We start from the raw sequence: 17,550 nt of genomic DNA, 5'->3' as shown, positions 1-17,550 counted from the left end.
AAAACCAGTTAAATTTTGATAATAATTCTTAGTTCAAAAGGCCACAATTCCAAAAGCTCTTGGGTGCGGATCATAGGTACTCATCAATGTCGCTATCGGAGCTCTTGCATGTGCGTACAACTGTTATGTCGTGCAAGAAAATGTTTTTGCATGGGACGGTTTGCGGTGCAAGCAAATGAGACCCTGTCACCTTTGGTGGCGTCAAGTTAAGATTTTGATTTGAAACATTTTTTCTTCACCGAAGGAATTTGATTTGCTTTTAGAAACACAAGCTAGACACCCTTGGTGAGCAATATCTTCACGAACCCTAGGGTAAAGGGGCCATGTTAAGCACCTTTACAAGGATGTCGGCCGCTTGTCTAGGGTGTTGCAGTGTTAGCAAGTCTATCTAGTGCAAAACGTAGGCAGGACTAAGGGCACCCTGTAGCAAAAACCTTGGGTAAAATGGCAACCTCCAGCAACGAGCGCGACAAGCGTAAAGAATTTCCTTTGTTAAAATATTGGGTACCAGTGCAAGAACAACGCGGGGGGTATTCAAGACGAAAGCGTTGGTACAGCCAAAGTGTGTCGACCATAGAAGATGGCATGGGAAGATATGTGCAGGTTAGCAAAATCATGGCAAAAGGCTATAGAAACTAGGAAGATCATGGGCTGAAAAGTAGCAGCGGAGATGTATGACTGATGCGGTTTATAGGTCAAGGAAGGCTCCAAAAGGGGCTATTTTGGGGAACAAGTGAAGGAGATGCGAGGTGCAGTCTTTGGGTCCAACAATGTAGAGCTTGAAGTGCTAAAGGATCAGGTCCAGACGGCTCATCAAACCGAGCTACGAAGCCCAAGATATTGGAGTTTGAAGGTTTAGTGTGTTGTAGATTCTTGCCAGACAAGGCAGCTTGGGACAAGTGGCCCAAGTGGATGTCAGGGTAAAGGCGCATAGTGCTCAATTTATGGAGCCTACCCATCCTTTTAGATTGCAGATAGGAGCCATGGATTGCAGTTTATAGCCAGTTGAAGTTTTGTTGGGGGCTAGGTTGGTACCCACCTGACCACATGGCAAATCGTGCCAGCTGGCATCTTTTGAGCCTTGACAAGGTTCTAGAGCAGTGTATGCATCATACGGACTTAGCAAGAACTGACGGCTCGCCAAATGGAGAAGCGATGGTGGAGATATTGAAGGCTAAATTTGGGGGGTGCTTTGCAGACTGGGATACAGATGGTTTTTTCAGGTTTTGGTGGCTTCAGATAACAAACTCGGAGGAGTCCAAAGGGGGTAAGGTTGTCACGGCTTGTAGTCGACACGTTGGAGATTCAATACAGCTTTGCGGCTCAACAAATGGATCACCAAGCGCCAATTGGCAGGTAGGACAAGCGAGTAAAAAAGGTTTTTTTTAAAGTGGTTTTTTGGTTTTTCAAGGGCCTTAGAAGGCTTGAGCCTGGGAGCTGCCACGTGACACTGGAAAACCCATAGACACAATTCGATGCCATGCAAATGGGGTATATAACCCGCAACATGAGCCTATTGTGGAGAGTGTGAAGGGAGAGAAGCTCCTTGGCGTGGTGGCGATGGTGGATAGCATGCGGACTTTGCGCGATGGCGCTCCAGGAGGCGCAGGGCACCGGTTTTGGTCAAGGGGGGCGGCGCAGTGAGTGCGCCCGTTGGGCTGTGGCCGACAACCGTTGATGACAGATGATGACGTGGCTTGGTCGTAAGGCTTGTTTCCGGGCCTAAGCGGCCAAAAACAATTTCAAGATAAAGGGGTACCCCCCCCCCAAAATAGCAATGTCGCTATTGCTCCCATGGGGAGGGGTCCCGCGGCCAATGACAGAAGAGAGAGCAGGAGAGTCACGAAGCCGACCAAAGTGGGCAATCCCATAATGTGGAGAGAGAGAGCCAGTTCGGAGCAGCACAGTAAGAGAGAGATTTCGACGGTGTCAAAGGGGCAACCAAGGGTTCTATCCCGCCCAAAGGTAAGTGGAGAGCCATGGTGAAGCAAGGGTAGAGAGAGAGAAAAAAAAGGATAATGCAAGGAAGGCCGGGCGGTCGAATTGAGTGGAGAAAGAGCCAAGAGGAGTGCACCATGCAAAGGTTACCAAAATGGACTATGCCAAGTGGTAGCAATGCAAAAGCATTCTAAAATGAAGCTTCAGTTGATTGCTAGAGCTAGATAGCTCCTTGTTTTTTTCTTTTTTAGCCTTAGCCAAGCCCTATATAAGGGGATAGAAGTGAAATTTTGAGGGCTTTTTTTGCCAGAAGAGAGTTGTTGGAGGCTTGCAAGCCTGTGTATTGTAAGCTTGCCATTGGAGCCACATACTTGATTGTACTATCTCCCTATGCAATACTACTAAGCATTTGCCCCTATTTCTCGTGTTTCTTCTCTCCATCCCCCTCCTTTTCTCTCGCTCTTTGTGTACTTGATAGTGCTACCACAGGGTATGCCTACAGCTTGAAGTGTGTTACCAAGAGGGTAGAATCGGGGTGTTTTGTGAGCCGAAAAGGGTGAATTGAGCAGTGAGGGTGCATTTGTGCTGAAAGGTGTTTCTGCAAGGTATGAGATAGTTGTTCTGTGTGCTAAGGTGGGTTTGTTAGTGCAAATTAGCCAATTTGAAGGTGTTATTTGAGAGGTTAGGGATGTTGTGGATACCCTGAGCTGTAGGGAGGCTTTGTGTTGTGTGTTGGGTGTGGAACTCATTCCCTCTCTCCATCTTCTGGTGCCCCAACAGAGGAGCTGTCTGATGCTCCAATTTGAGGTTTGAAGCGGTTCTTTTAGCCAACAAAGGGGTCGGTTGATGGTTGAGGTGTTTGATGGTCAAATTTGAAGCTGGCAGGGATGGTGGAGCCAAGTTTTGGCCCCATATTTACGGGCATTGAAGATCCTGAAGATTGGTTAGCAGATTTCGAGTTATGGCACTGTTAATGCGAGGACAAGCCAAGGTGTGGTTTGATTGTCTAAAGAGCGGTGATCGAGAATCATGGCAAAGATTGCAAATTCTTTGGAGCGGTTTGGAGAGGTGATTACACCGGAAGAAGCTGGTGCAAAGCTGAAGGCGATACGCCAGGATGTAAGTAAGGATTTCTCTATTTTCATTGAGTAGTTTGAAGCTTGTTGGAAGCTGTTAGTGGTTGCTACTGGGGACAAAAGCAATCAATACTTGAAGATGTCGAAGCTGCTAGAGTGCGGGTTTTTTACCAGAAGAGAGTTGTTGGAGGCTTTCAAGCCTGTGTATTGTAAGCTTTCCAATGGAGCTGCATACCTGATTGTACTATCTCCCTATGAAATACTACTAAGCATTTGCCCCTATTTCTTGTGTTGCTTCTCTCCATCCCCCTCCTTTTCTCTTGCTCTTTGTGTACTTGACGGTGCTAGTAGAGGGTATGCCTGCAGCTTGAAGTGTGTTACCAAGAGGGAAGAATCAGGGTGTTTTGTGAGCCAAAAAGGGTGAATAGAGCAGTGAGGGTGCATTTGTGCTGAAAGATGTTTTTGCAAGGTATGAGATAGTTGTTCTGTGTGCTAAGGTGGGTTTGTTAGTGCAAATTATCCAATGTGAAGGTGTTATTTGATAGGTTAGGGGTGTTGTGGATACCCTGAGCTGTAGGGAGGCTTTGTGTTGTGTGTCAGGGGTGTGGACCTCATTCCCCCTCTCCATCTTCTGGTGCCCCCACGGAGGAGGTGTCTGCTGCTCCAATTTGAGGTTTGAAGCGGTGTTTTTTAGCCGACAAAGCAGTCGTCTGATGGTCGAGGTGTTTGATGGTCGAATTTGAAGCTCGTAGAGATGGTGGAGCCAGGTTTTGGCCCCATATTTATGGGCGTTGAAGATACCAAGGATTGGTTAGCAGATTTTGAGTTATGGCTGCTCTCGATGCAAAAAATTGCATATGGTGCCGCTGTTAATGCGAGGAGGAGCCAAGGTGTGGTTTGATGGTCTAAAGAGAGGTGATCGAGAATCATGGAAATGATTGCAAAGGCATTTTCTAGAGCGGTTTCAAGAGGTGATTACGCCGGAAGAAGCTGGTGCGAAGCTGAAGGCTGTACGCCAGGATGTAAGTAAGGCAAGGATATCTCTATTTTCATTGAGCAGTTTGAAGCTTGCTGAAAGCAATTAGAGGTTGCTAGTGGGGTCAAAATCAATCAATACTTGAAATTGTCGAAGCTGCTAGAGTACTTGCATCCGAGGATTAGAGAAAAGGTGGAGGATGGTGCGGATACATACGAAGACATGGTCTATCTGGAAAAGATGAAGAGCAGGAAGGTAAAGCGGAAGCTGGAGCTAGGCATGTTGAAGCCAGTAGATTATGTGCCTGTTGCGGAGGTAGCGAAGTGTTCTTTGGTCCGACCAAACGCGGCTCCAACTGTTCAAAGTGCAAAGCCTGTTGAGGTAAGGCCTACTGTTGATTATGTTCCTTGGAGGTTTCCAGTTTGTGAAGTGCATGTGCCAAGGGTGGAAGAGCTTGTCAACGAGAAGAAGCTCCATATTGAGGTGAATAAAGGTGCGAAAAGCGATAGCAGATGTGGAGGTTCCGGTGCGGATTGAAGAGGTAAATCCTATTCTTGTGGAAAGTTTGCATGGAAAGGTAGCATAATGCAATCGGGTTGCAGATACCGAGGGTTCAGAAGCTGATGGAGAAAGTGAGCAAAGCCGTCAAGATGGTCAACCTTTTGTGAAGCAGCAAGCAGATGAAGATGCAGATATGGAGTTGATATATGATGCCGTGATGAGGATGATACAAGCTCCAATTGCAGGGAGACAAGCGAGGAGAATAGAGCGGATGATTCCACATCATATGGCAAGGAGACATAGTCTCATGAAGCGGAGCTGGTAAAGGTAAAGCTACCTTATTATGTGTTTGATGGTATGGTAGTAGCCCATGTGCAAGAAGATCACGGAACAGAGCAAGCGGATGTACATGATGAAGACCAAGTGGAGTGGTCGAGGCCTACAGGTGATGATATACAGGTAAAAATGGTGTGTGGTTCCATGTTAGTGTCCATGCTGATAAAAGTAGCGGTGGAATGTGCCATGGCGGTGCAACATGTACAAAATTTTTCTAGGAGAGATAGAGCAACCGTGCCTATGGAGGAAGTCAAGGTGGATGCAATAGAGAACAAGTTTCTCTTTTCCTTGGTGAAGCATGATGTAGTGGTAGAAGAGGTGATTGAAGAACAGGTGGTTGAAGCTAAAGAGAAAGAAGTGTTGATCGACCTTAAAGGGCCGGTTGACAAAGAAGGGCTCGATGATTCTAGAATTGAGTGTGCGTCCAAAGAAGAGGTTGTGTTGCAAAGACGGTGGAGATTTCGATGCAGTTGAGATGTCCAATGGGGGAGAAAGGAGAATCCCAGTAGTGGATTTTCTTCCATTGAAGGTATGTAAACTATGGCTGATGAATATGGTGGTAGATATAGCTATGTAGTGGATGATTCAACTGGTACAGGGGTCTATGCTTGAGGCCTCCTCTTTATTTAGTTGGGAGGGAGGGTCAGACATGTGTTGCAGCTTGTTGTCAGGTACATGTTCTTTTGATGGTATGCTTGGTGCTGCTTGGTATGGAGTAGAAGGTTTGCAGAGGGATGTTTGTGGAGTTGAAGGTAGGCTATGGGTAGCCTACATACATGATGGTCTTTGTGCTTGGGTACAGCACTATGGTGAGCAGTTACAGATGGGTGGAAGATAACAAGGGCAGGTGTTTGATCTAGGCAAAAGCAAGGTGATGCAGGGGGTGGGGAAACCCACTTGAAGGTTTGGCAGTAGGCAGAATAAAAATGTGTACATATGGTTTTACTTTTCTCATAGTGTGTGCCAGGTTTTGCAGCTAGAAGTGAAATAAAGCTCTTTTGTGGTTGAGCGTAAATGCTCAACTAGGGGGTGGGCAATGATGGTACAGCCAAAGTGTGTCGATCATAGAAGATGGCATGGACAGATATGTGCACGCTAGCAAAATCATGGCAAAAGGCTATAACACTTAGGAAGATCATGGGCTGACAGGTAGCAGCAGAGATGTATGATTGATGCGGTTTATAGCCAAGCAAGGCTCCATAAGGGGCTATTTTGGGGAACAGGTGAAAGAGATGCGAGGTGCAGCCATTGGGTCCAGGAATGTACAGCTTGAAGTGCTAAAGAAGCAGGTCCATATGGCTCATTAGACCGAGCTACGGAGCCAAATATATTGGAGTTTGAAGGTTCAGTGTGTTGTAGATTCTTGCCGGACAGGGGGCAGCTGGGGACAGGTGGCCGAAGTGGATTTCAAGGTAAAGGCGGGTAGTGCTCAATTTATGGAGCCTACCATCTTTTGAGATTGCAGATAGGAGCCACGAATTGCAATTTATGACCAGTTGAAGTTTTGTCGGGGGCTAGGTTGGTACCCACCTGATCACATGGGGAATCGTGCCATCTGGCGGGTTTTGAGCCTCGACAAGGTTCTAGAGCACGGTATGCATCATACATACTCAGCACGAACTGATGGCTCGCCAAACAGAGAAGCGGTGGTGGAGATATTGAAGGCTAAAGTTGGGGGGTGCTTTGCAAACAGCTTTGTGGCTCGGCAAATGGATCACCAAGTGCCAATTGGCAGGCAGGACAAGCGCGTAAAAAAGGTTTTTTTTAAATTCATTTTTTGGTTTTTCAAGGGCCTTAGAAGGCTTGAGCCTGGGAGCTGCCACGTGGCGCTAGAAAAAACCCATAGACACAATTTGGTGTCATGAAAATGGGATATATAACCCGCAACGTGAGCCTATTGTGGAGAGTGTGAAGGGAGAGAAGCTCCTTGGCATGCTGGCAATGGTGGATAGCCTGTCGACTCTGCACGGTGGCGCTCCGGGAGGCGCTGGTTTTGTCCAAGGGGGGCGGTGCAGTGAGTGTGCCCACTGGGCTGTGGCCGGCGGCCGTTGACGACAGATGATGATGTGGCTCGATCGTAAGGTCTTGTGCCCGCATCTAAAGGGCCCAAAAAAATATTGAGGTAAAGGGGTACCCCCCCCCCCCCCCCCCCCCCCCCCCCCCTCATAGCGATGTCGCTATTGCTCCCATGGGGAGGGGTCCCACGGCTGATGACAAAAGAGAGAGCGAGAGAGTCACAAAGCCAACCAAAGGGGGAAGTCCCATGATGTGGAGAGAGAGAGCCAGTTCGGAGCAGCAGGACTAAGAGAGAGATTTCTAAGGTGTCAAAGGGGCAAGTCAAGGGTCCTATCCTACCTGTCACAAAGGTAAGTGGAGAGCCATGGTGAGGCAAGGGTAGAGAGAGAGAGAAAAAAAAGGATAATGCAAGGGAAGTCGGGCGGTCGAATTGAGAGAACAAAGAGCCAAGAGGTGTGCACCATGCAAAGGTTGCCAAAATGGACTATGCCAAGTGGTAGCAATGCAAAAGCATTCTAAAATGAAGCTTCAGTTGATTGCATGAGCTAGATAGCTCCTTGTTTTTTTCTTTTTTAGCCTTAGCCAAGCCCTATATAAGGGGATAGAAGTGAAATTTTGAGGGCTTTTTTACCAGAAGAGAGTTGTTGGAGGCTTGCAAGCCTGTGTATTGTAAGCTTGCCATTGGAGCTGCATGGTTGATTGTACTATCTCCCTATGCAATACTACTAAGCATTTGCCCCTATTTCTCGTGTTGCTTCTCTCCATCCCCCTCCTTTTCTCTCGCTCTTTGTGTACTTGCCAGTGCTAGCAGAGGGTACGCCTGTAGCTTGAAGTGTGTTACCAAGAGGGCAGAATCGGGGTGTTTTGTGAGCCGAAAAGGATGAATTGAGCAGTGAGGGTTTGTGCTGAAAGGTGTTTCTGCAAGGTATGAGATAGTTTTTCTATGTGCTAAGTGGGTTTGTTAGTGAAAATTAGCCAGTTTGAAGGTGTTATTTGAGAGGTTAGGGGTGCTGTGGATACCCTGAGCTGTAGGGAGGCTTTATGTTGTGTTTCGGGTGTGGACCTCATTCCCCCTCTCTAGCACTAGCGAGGATTGAATGCGCACTGTGACCAATTAGATTTGAGGTTCACTCAATTTAACCATGGAGCCTCCTGAGCTTCCGTGCTCCAGTATGGGTGCTATTCCATGTTAGTTTATTTGGCTTGCTCTGTCTCAAAAAAGGGGGGGCATCCCATTATTGGCCCCCCTACCCTATTTTCTTTGCGTTTGGAAATGCAAGTTGGGGACCCTCGATGAGCTTGATTTTCTAGTGTCTTCACCGACCCTATTTGCTTTACGTTTGGAAACGCAAGTTGAGGGATCTCGATGCGCATTTTCTTCTCTAAACCTATTCGTTTAGATTTCAAAATTGTCAGCGTATGTCCTTAAACCTTCATCTTAACCAGCCCTATTTTGGTTTCCATTTTAAAGCACGGGTAAATCAAGCTCATTGAGCTTGTACAAAATCTAGACCCTTTGAATAGCTCTCAAAGCCGCTAAAAATGAGATGGGCTACTAATGAGTGCACCCAATGCACACATTTGAAGCCAAAGCTCTAGCTGTAAAAAAATTAGAAGCATTGGCTCTTCAATATTACTTCTTGATTGGTGGAAGAATTGATGCCCAACATTCAATAAGCCTGAGCAATTTTTGGCATCTTGGTGTGTATAACATTCAACAAAACTCAGCATGTTTTGACAGTGAGTTGGCAAGTGAGCCAAAGGGATAGTGAGGACAATTAACTATGTCTCAAAAGTGAAAATGAAGCACGTTTTTTGTGTGAATGGATTGATCTTGAATTGGTAGTAAACCTATGAAAAACAATGCTATGTTTTCATCACCCCCTTTTGGGTGACATTTCAAAATAGGAGCTACCCAAAGGACAAGAGTGGAACTTTCATTGCTAGCATCCTCATCAAGTGCAAAATTATTGATCATTAGGTTCTATTAGAGTCATCACCCAGTGTAAAAGGCTCAATCGTGTTGTATTGGTAATTCAACAAGCTACCTAATTCAAAGAAATCCTAACTTTATGTCTTGTTAGCATTGGTAAGATTATTGAACTAGGCCTTACCTAAATGTTAGATTCTATAAGAGTCATAAACAAGTGTAAAAGTCTCAATCATGTTGTGCTGGTAATTCAAAAAGATTACCTGATTCAAAAAATACTACCTTCATGTCTTGTTGGCATTGGTAAGCTAGTTGCTGACTATTATTGAACAAGGCTCATAATGTCTAAAAAGACTTGTGTATCAATAAGTCCACTCGTCCTAACCCACTCCCCTCAATGTCTCTCAAATTTTAAAAAGTGAAATGCCATTAGTATTTACAACATTTTTTCTCAAATTTCATTAGTTTGATAGGGAGCATGGGTCTAATATTTAAGAGAAAATAAAAAAAATTATCATTTTACTTGTGATCTTTATACAAACCTCTATCGACCTTTTATTCTTGGTATCCTCACCAATGGGCATTTTTTATCAGGATTAAGCTAAGATGCAATTCTCTTTATCCATGCCAATAGGGCCTCAAACAACATCAACCTTGATTAAAAAGCCTTTAAGTGCTTGCAACATCCATTCAAGGGGGATTGAATATACTACTATGATCAAAAATTTAATATTTCTCCAACGTGTTAAGAAGGACAACCATGTAAATAGCTCTATAGCTAGTTATCAATGAATTTGAAGAATATGAACCATATAGTAAGAAGGATGTTGGTTTCCCTAGTAAAGACATTTTATCAAACTATGAGAGTAGCAAAGAAAAAGGGACATATTTAGATTTCATTTAGTTAGATTTTAATAATAGTTACCTTTCTCATAACATTTCAACAAGCATTCGGAAGTACTTTAGGGTGAGTGGCATTGATGTGCCTTCTCATAATTCTATTTCAAGATTCTAAAATATTGAATAGATGTTTCCTTCATCATACCATTTCAAAAATGGTTTGGAAATACTTTATCTATGAGTGGCATTGTTATTCCTTCTTGTAATTGTATCTCATAAAGCACTTCAATTTTTTTGTGCTAAAGTTTATGTTATGCTCGGGATGCATGAAGCTTTCCATGTTCATTGCATCACCTAGGTCACAAGGAACACAAAAATTGTATTGTACCAAGTCTCTCTTAATGGGAGAATCTATAATAAAAAATCATATTGGAGGAGAGACCTGCTCCACATAAATCCAGTCCTCAACTATTGTCATGTTCTCTAATTCTCTCTCTTGCAAAAGTATTGTTCATGCCAAGTTAATTAAGTATAATGGTTGTGTTGCTACCGCTAATTAACTTCACTCTCTATGTTCTCAAAGTAGTCTCATAAAAATGCTCACTATAATACTCTTGATTCCGCTATTCTCAATGTTCTTAGGCCATTTCCATTACAGACAACATAGTCACAATGCTAGAACAAAAAGAACCAACACCCATGTTGCAACAAGTCATAAATGCCTAATACAAGAAGAAAAGAAGCAAACAAAGAAGGTGTCAATAAATAGAGGAGTTTACATTTCATTATCATCTAGGAATGCATCTTCATCAACTAGATCAGAAATAAAAAGTGTTACGAATACAGCAAACCACGGTATTTCTCAAAAGATTACTACAACAACAAGTTCTGTAGAACATGAAGCGTTAAAGGACATCCACAATCAAAATACCCATGAGAGGTCCCCAATTCGCTAACAATAAATTAGAGATGGGGTCCTTGGCAGGTCTCTAGGCCTAAAAATATGTAAAGTCTCTAAGTAGGAAAAATTTGGGTTGAATAGACATTTATTGTTGGCAATGGCTTGGGACTATAGCCCTAAGAAAAAATACCTAGTCCTATCTCGCATGCAAAAATGCGATAAGATATAAAATCTCCAAAAAAAAGTCGATTCTATAACTTTGCAAATGGGCTAAGGTATCCTCATCCAACACTTTTTTTCCTCTACCTGAGTGAGGATATAGTTATTGGTGGAGTCCTCTTCCTCTGAAGAAGTCTTCTAATATTAATGCAGAGAGATGCATGATTACTCGACCATGTGGGTCCACTCATCCATGACCGACATCCTTAGTCAATCTCCACTTACCACCTTACACTCACACATGATTCTTTTTTTTCTAATTAATACGGCATTCGTTTGACACTTAAAATAATGGTTCCTTTTAATTTTTGGTAACAAGGATTCCTTAAAACAAGTATTGAAAACAACATTGGAAAACATTCTTTAACAAAAAACATCTTTAAACTTAAGTCAAGGTACGGTCACTTAGAAGTACTCACCTTGTCTCAAGAACACCTATACATGGGTGAAAAATGGCACCCTTCTTTATTCATAGTCTGGAGTGAAAAAGACATCACCCAAAGTTCGGGGTGCCCATACGTCAAGCCAGTTGCCCACACAACCGGATGGTTCCCCTAGGATTTTAAAATGGTATCCTAAGATATATACAAACATACACATGCACGGAGTAAAAACTCTTCGTACAGGGGGGAAATTGACTTATCATTGGCTAAAAAGCCTTCATTGCTCATCATTTGAAGTGGAAATATTTTAAGGAAATAGAGGTGTCTTGAGCTAAGCTGTCTTAACACTAGTTTGGTACCAAACAGGACACTTAAGTGTCCCTTTTGAACAAATTTAAATTAAATGCTATAGACGATGTATTTAAAAAACCCTCTTGATGTTCTTAAATATGTTAGCTAGAGGGTCTTTTAAAAATACAAACTTGCATTTTAAAATCTACCATCATCAAGAATTATACTCATCAAGTTGACTCTCATAAGACTGTGATTGATGCTTTGAAGAAATCGACTTTATAATCTCAAGAAAAAATGAAGCATCTTTCTAGAAAATTTTACATGATGTTTCCACAATTGTGCTTAGATAATTGAAAGTTTCATATGCAAAAAAAATCATTTTAGAGTATATGAAATAATGGAAAGTTTATTAGGAAGAGAATGGGGTCTAGAAGGGCCCCTTTATTTGGCAGTTTAAGGGAGTCAAATCTTTAGTATTAAGAAAGCAATCAAAGGACATATTTTGAATTCAAACAAGCAAAATGGCTAGTTTATTTGAATTCAAATTTCCCCCCAAAATGAAATTCAAAACCTAGCGAGAAAAACTATATCATGTAATATATCTACAAAAAGAGATCGGCATGTAGATTATAGATCTATAATCTCCGCTCAAATTGGAGATCATATGTAGGAGTTATGGAAGGCCTAAAATCATAAAGTTGTGCCTCCCTTTTTTGGGAGAAAAAGTGCATCCTTTGACCATTCTTACACCTCTCTTACACACCCACCATTCTTGCACACATGGCATGCACCTATTTGTAAAAATGTTAATCACCTCCATAATCTCATGGCAAATAAAGAGGCCCTCCTTGACCTCATCCTCTTCCTAATGCAATGTGTTTGATATAGCCATTTCAAGCATATTGTTGTATACAAATAAAAATATGTTTTTGATGTATTTGTGAGTTTTAGAAAGTGATACGTTGCTTACCCTTTCCATTGAGGACTCAAGGTAGCAAGTAGAAGGGCTTTGGTATACAACCATTTTTGGATCGTTTTAAATTTTCAAAAATGCATTAAAGAAACCTTCGATATTTTCATTTTTGAGACATAAGCATTCAAAACCTCAAATAATATTAAAATTTTGTTGTAGATAAACTAAATGTATCAAAATATGTGGTATGTACACAATAGGGGCGCCCAAAACCTAGGTTTCAATGTTATTATGGAGACTAAAGATTTTCAAGAGTTTTTGCCTCATAAAAAATTCACGACAGAGTTCAAGCAACAAGATTTAACTGAGTTAGGGAGCCAAAAAAAATACGTCGTTTCTTTGATTCAACATATAAAGCATTTGTAGTTGTCAAACTGCACTAGAATAGTCCCAATTCCATGAGGGGACCTTTGTAAGACCAAAATTATGCTCTTATTCAACACATGCTCAAGTATGAATCTATGTCTATAACTTGCAAGTGACTTGGAAACTAGTCTTTGAAGGGCATTACATTGTTTTGTAACACTAAGTAGTAACACTTTTCTTTTATAAACATAAAAAAGGCTATCTCTACAAAAAGATATAAGAACTTTTTTTTTTTTGGCAAAACAGCTTGAAATTTTATTGAAATTTATGACTTACAACTTACCATAATTCTTTCCATAGAGATTGTACTTTGACAAGGAAAAAAATCCAGTGTTTTCTTTCCCTCATAACCAACCTTTGGTAGAAGCAAAGTGTAAAAAATTTCTTTCTAGCTTGACAAATAAACTACCAAAACATGGTAGAAAAACAAGACACTTGGGACACTTAAGTGTCCAATTACAGACTAGTGTTAAGGATGATCAAGCAAATCTTTCCTAGTTCAACCAGGCTAACCCAAGCATTTCTTTCCTAGCTTACAACAAATGCATGATGTTCCTTGGAAGGTATTCTTCCGTTTTCGGCCAGTTTAATAACTCCTACATACCTTTCCTCTCCATAACGGATGCAATGTTAAAACTTAAAAGGAAAAACTTAAGCTACTTATAAACTTTATTTTAACCAAGACCCACCTATGAGTGATCCGGGATTTTGATGAGGCTCGAGGTATGAACACTCTCATCATCGGTCTACTACTCGCTCTAGGCTCATGGTCATGTGTGGGCCTCGCCCTGTTTATGTTGCTATCATCCTCTTCGGTTTGTTGATTTGCACGGGTCCTTTTGGGAGCCATGGTCTTTATCCTTATAGAAGGATGCTTGAAATTAGGTAAAGTATCCAAACTCAAAACTTACCATAGAATTTCATAACATATTTCTATCAATTACTTAAATTTCACTTTTCTAAGAGCCTGAAGTTGTTCGTTGGATTATAGTATTATAATAGTTTCTTTTGGTTTGTGATATCATTTTTGGGGTGTTTTTCTACCTTAATTTAGCTATAGAAATACACACTCAATTTTAATAATTAATTTGCTAATTTTTTACTTTAATTTGTAGCCAAAATAGTAGTCTTTTTGACACAATAGTTTTCTAACTACTTATATGAGCAAGCTATTTTTATCTTGGCTTCCTTGTGAGTCTCTTAAGTTTTAATAATTATCCTATAATTTATTGAATTAACTTTCTAGTTTTCTCTTTTAAATAAGATTAAAAATAGTTTTTTTTTGTGATAATTATCAAATAATTATCTAAAGACAATATATTTATTCCAACTATCTAACAAAGTATTATATTTCTAAAAATTATGCTAGAAATTTCCAAGTGGGTTTGCTAATTATCAACTTTATTTTTTTTCAAAATCAAAAAGTTTAAGAAATAGTAATTAGCAAAAGTAGTTTACTAACTATGATATAATTTTCACAAGTTTCTAATCTATAATGTACCTCTGAAAATTATTTCACTAACTTTTAAGTTGATCCAATTATCTTACTTAATTTTCTCTTAAAATCAAATAATTTAAGCAATAAAACTAATTAACAAATTATAGATAATTATCATGGGCTTATAACACTTTAATATATTTTAAAAATTACCTCACTAACTTTTAAGCTGATTTACTAACTACCTTACTTTATTTTTTGCTAAAATTAGATAATCTAAGCAATTTCAACTAGCAAAATTAGCTAACTAATAATGAAATAATTATCTTGAATTTTTGACATTATAATCTATCTCTAAAATTATCTCATTAAATTTTAAGCTGATTTACAAATTATCTTATTTAATTTTTTTGGTAAAATCAAAGAATTTAAGAAATATTAATTAGCAAAACTAATTAAATAATTATGAGATACTTATCATAAATTCCTAACATTGTAATATACCTCTCAAAAATTATCTCACTAGCTTCTAAGCCGATTTACTTAATATCTTACTTAATTTTGGATAAAATCATAGAATTTAAAAAAAGTAATTAGCAAACCTAGTTAAATAACTATGAGATAATTATAACAAATTATCCACACAATAATATATCTTTGAGAAATTATATCACTAACTTTTAAGCTGACTTATTAGTTATCTTACTTAATTTTTCACTAAAAAATAAAGAATTTAAGCAATAATAATTAGTGAAACTAATTAACTAAATATGAGATTATTACAAACTATTTAACTAAATATGAGATAATTGTCATAAGTTTTTAGTACTATAATATACCTTTTAAAATTATCTCAACTTCTAAGCTAATTTACTAACTATCTTACCTAATTTTCTATTAAAAGCAAATAATTTAAGCAAAAGTCATTAGTAAAACTAGTTAACTAATTATGAGATAACTATCACTAGTTTTTAACACTATTATATAATTATTAAAATTATCTCACTTACTTCTAAGTTGATTTACTAATTATCCTACTTATCTTTCTCCTAGAAATATAGAAATTAAAAAATAATATTTAGCAAAACTAGTTAAATAGCTATGAGATAATTACCACCAATTTTTACCACTATATTCTACCTTTGAAAGTTATCCTATGATTTATTAAACTATATTTCTAAATTTCTCATCAATTTTAGGATAGAAATAGATAATTTCTACCTAAATGAATAGCAAAATTAAGTAAGAAATTTTGATATAGTTTTAATAGATTCTTAATAGTGTGTGAAAGCTTGTAAAATTAACTCATAATTATCTAAGTTTATTTGATATATTTCTATTAATTAAGATCAAAATTAGGTAATTTCATTCTTAATATGGATTAATAACTAATTAAATTACTCATTATTTTTTAAGGAAGAAGTACTATTGAATAGTATAATAACATTTAAGAGTGTAATGATTAATAGAGAGAGATTTATTTTTTTCTAATCTATAAGATAATTTTAAAAAAAGATAAAAATTGATATACCTTACACTAATCAAACAAGATTAGTGTTAACACTAGGTTGGTAATGGGACACTTTTATGTCCTGTTAAGTGACCATTTTCCTTGAATTATGTCAAGAGTTTCAAAATGGATTTTGAGGTGCTATCTGTCTAGAAAGTTGTCTCATGAGCTGAAAAAAACTCGACATTTTTTTGGAATATCAATTCGATCTTTAACCTTGTCCTTGCACAATATTTCACAACCTAAACTGTGTGAAAAAATGGGTCCTGTTTTTGGCTTTTTTCAACATTTTGCAACTATACCACTCTAGAATTCATGTTTGTGAGGTCTATAATGCTAGAGAACTATCTTTAGTAGTCCTCAACATGTCCTGATGCTTCTAGGGAGAAATAAATGTTAAAGTTGTAAGTTATGACCAAATTACAAAAATTGTCAAAACCTGTTTTTTAGCCAATTTTAGCTCTTCTATGATTTTTTTTGTGGCTTTCATGATATCCAAATGCAGTTTTGATTTTCTATGTCGCATATTGTAACATAAAGCTAATATTACTTGAGTTTTGGGGCACCTAATACCCTATTTTGCATAGTAGACAACGATGGTTGATTTTTTCAATTATAGAAGAAAACGACACATTCTAGTATATCAAGTATAGCTTTTTCAATATTGTTAGTTTCTTGTGACAAATACATGCATTTTGTAGGTAGTAACCATATCTAGTCATAAGGATCAAATTTGGCTAGATATTGAATAGTTTCTATGGGATTCTACAACTCATAATGTTGAACCCAGTTTTTTCATGTTTGCTGTATTTGGCACTTCATCTTTGTCCCCAAGATTCCCCTTGGTAAGAGATGTATTATTCTTTTGACATGCTCCATGGATCCTTATGAACCTAAAAGACAATAGGGAACTAAGAAAACATGGATATATTATTTGTATTGAGCGTGGCTATAGAAACTTTGATGATAGGTTTGCAGAATGGTAAAAATTCAACTTTTTTGTACCTATTTCTTTTGGCAAAACAAAAAATAGTGACTGAGAAGCAATCATATGTTCTAATCATGAACCCATTGAAGATAACTAGGGAATTTATCTCAAGTCCTACAAAAATCCCTAATCTTATTTTTATGTAGCAAAACATAAGAAATGACTGTTTTGATGAAAATGTACTGGTCCATCAACTTTGGAGGCTTGGTGCGACCAAAAGATGAGAAATTTTACAAGTTTCTTATTTTTTCCATGTGTAGTAGGCCTTGAACTATAACCTTATGAAAGGATTTTACAAAATGAGTGGATCTACTATGGTTTTGGAGGTTTTTTTCAAAACCCTGAAAGGACACTTTTATGTCCTGTTAGGTTACCAACCTAGTGTTAATTACCTGATTAATCAACTAGAGTTTTTTCTCTCTAGTGATTTTTGTGTAGATTCTCTCTATGCTAGAGAGAATATCTGAGTCTAAGTGAAAATGTGAAGCTTAGGGCCTATTTATAGTTTTTTCTGGCACACAGGGCCTATGATTGGCTACTTCCTACAACCCGAGAAGTCACCCAGCTACACAGGACGCCCCTTGCTACTATTCTTGACCTTGGATATAGCATGGGTGTCATTATGAGCCATCTGCCCAGCTTGAGGACCAATTTTACCATTCTAAACATATTTTCTTCTTTTTCTATAAATATCTGGTAGTTATTTGTTAGGCCATGTGACTAAATATCTTCTAGGCCATGTGGAATAATTATCTTTAAATTTTTCTAGTTTATTAATTTAATTGAAGTGACCATGAAAACTTTTGGCAAAGATTCGGGGATAGCTTTGGTTTGAATTCAATTTTGAAAATTTGTCTACGACTAG

At 38.9% G+C, this 17,550-nt stretch overlaps 1 pseudogene; it reads left to right on the top strand.

Annotated features, from left to right (window-relative positions):
- The first annotated feature begins 5,367 nt into the window (after positions 1–5,367).
- The window catches only part of LOC147428788 (2-C-methyl-D-erythritol 2,4-cyclodiphosphate synthase, chloroplastic-like), a 69,066-nt pseudogene continuing 56,883 nt past the window's right edge, over positions 5,368–17,550 (top strand).

The sequence above is a fragment of the Adiantum capillus-veneris genome, chromosome 23 (assembly GCF_014529385.1).
Source record: "Adiantum capillus-veneris isolate H3 chromosome 23, ASM1452938v2, whole genome shotgun sequence".
Lineage (NCBI taxonomy): Eukaryota > Viridiplantae > Streptophyta > Polypodiopsida > Polypodiales > Pteridaceae > Adiantum > Adiantum capillus-veneris.
This window is presented reverse-complemented; position numbering and strand designations above follow the sequence as displayed.